The following is a 2,506-nucleotide window of genomic DNA, read 5'->3' as shown; positions in this document are numbered from 1 at the left end:
GGGAAGAAAGACTCACATCATAAGAATAGCTCGGGATGCCTCTGTCTCATCTCAGACTCCGTCTCCCAAGTTGCTTCCTCGATGCCATGACGACTCCATTGAACCTTCACAAGCGGAATAGTCTTGGTTCTAAGCTGTTTCTCCTTCCGATCAAGAATCTGTATCGGTCTTTCCACAAAGCTCAGAGTATGGTCTAACTCGGCTTCGTCAGTGTGAATGACATGAGAATCATCCGGCATATATTTGCGCAACATCGATACATGAAAAACATCATGTATACCGGACAATGAAGGAGGAAGAGCAAGTCTGTAAGCTCGATCGCCAATCTTCTCAAGGATTTCATACGGACCAACGTATCTAGGAGACAACTTTCCTCGCTTGCCAAATCTGACAACGCCTCTGAAAGGTGAAATCTTCAGAAATACTCTGTCTCCCTGTTCGAATACTAACGGTCTGCGTCTAATATTGGCGTACTTCGCTTGCCTATCCTGTGCCGTCTTCATTCGCTTCTGAATGATCTTCACTTTCTCTGTCATCTCACGAATCATATCAGGCCCCAACACTGGTACCTCAGAAATATCATCCCAGTACAACGGAGATCTGCACTTTTTTCCGTATAAAGCTTCGAACGGTGCCATCTCTATGCTCGTCTGATAGCTGTTGTTGTATGAAAACTCACACAACGGCAATGAGTCTTGCCAACTAGTACCAAAATCTAGTACTACAGCTCTCAGCATGTCCTCTAAAGTTTGGATAGTCCGCTCTGACTGTCCGTCTGTCTGAGGATGATAAGCAGTGCTCAGGTGTAAAGTCGCACCCAAAGCCTGCTGCAAGCTGTGCCAAAAGTGAGAAGTGAATCGTGGATCACGATCTGATACGATCGACTTCGGCACACCTTGCAATCTGACGACCTCTCTGACATACAACTCGGCCATTTGATCGTGTCGATATGTCATTCTGTACGGAATAAAACACGCTGATTTGGTCAGTCTGTCTATCACAACCCAAATCGCGTCACAGCCCCGCGAAGATCGAGGTAATTTCGTCACAAAATCCATGGAAATGTGATCCCATTTCCACTCAGGAACAGACAAACTCTGAAGTAAACCTCCGGGTTTCTTCCTTTCTGCCTTCACCTGTTGGCAATTCAGACATCTAGACACAAATTCTGCAATATCTGTCTTCATTTGCTTCCACCAGAATTGTGTCTTCAAGTCATTGTACATCTTTCTGCCTCCAGGATGAATGCTAAACCGACTACAGTGTGCCTCCGACATGATCTGTCGTCTCAAATCGGAAATCTCTGGCACTACTAAGCGGTTATTCACATACAGAATAGAATCTCTAACCTGATATTCTGAGATATGACCAGCTCTGACCATATCAATCGATCTCTGCACGCTCGGATCAGTTCTCTGTGCTTCTTTGATCCTCGAAATCAGATCTGGCTCAATCTGAATTGCAGCAAGTCGCAGCGGTCTACTATCTGTATCAAATGTCAATCCAGACAAGCAACAATCTTCTACTAAACTCGATACACCTACGGTCGACAAGGAGAAAGAACATACCTTTCGACTTAAGGCGTCTGCCGCTGCATTTGACTTTCCTGGATGGTATTTGATCTCGCAATCAAAATCTTTCAGCAGATCAAGCCATCGTCGCTGCCTCATGTTCAACTCTGACTGAGAAAAGAGATACTTCAAGCTCTTATGATCGGAATAGATCTCAAATTTCTCGCCATACAGATAATGACGCCAGATCTTGAGTGCAAAAACAATCGCCGCCAATTCAAGATCATGAATCGGGTAACGAGTCTCGTGCGGCTTCAGCTGTCTAGAGGCGTATGCTATCGCGTGCCCTCGCTGCATAAGAACACATCCTAACCCTCTGTGAGATGCGTCACAGTATACAACGAACTCACCTGTACCTGCAGGAATCGTCAAGACAGGCGCACTAGTCAGCCTCTTCTTCAGCTCTACAAAACTGCTCTCACACTCTTCTGACCATACAAATGGCATATTCTTCTATGTCAACTGGGTGATAGGCTTCGCTATACTGGAGAAATCTCGGATAAAACGTTGATAATACCCGGCTAGACCCATGAAACTGCGTATCTCAGGCACAGAAGTCGGTCTCGGCCAACTGATAACAGCCTCAACTTTACTCGGATCTACCGCAATACCCTCTCCAGATATAATATGCCCCAAGAAGACAACCTGTCGCAACCAGAATTCACACTTGGACAGTTTGGCATACAACCGCTCATTCCTCAAAGTCTTCAATACAATCCTCAGGTGATCTGCATGCTCAGTCAAACTCTTCGAATACACCAAAATGTCGTCAATAAACACAATCACAAATTCATCTAAATATCTCTGAAAAATACGGTTCATCAAACTCATGAAAACCGCTGGTGCATTCGTCAAACCGAAAGGCATAACAATAAACTCGTAATGCCCATACCTGGTTCGGAATGCAGTCTTCGGAATATCAACGTCTCTAACTC

This window comes from Primulina eburnea, chromosome 3, assembly GCF_022965805.1.
Source record: "Primulina eburnea isolate SZY01 chromosome 3, ASM2296580v1, whole genome shotgun sequence".
NCBI classification, from domain to species: Eukaryota; Viridiplantae; Streptophyta; class Magnoliopsida; order Lamiales; family Gesneriaceae; genus Primulina; species Primulina eburnea.
The sequence above is the reverse complement of the archived record's forward strand: the minus strand, read 5'-3'. Positions refer to the sequence as shown.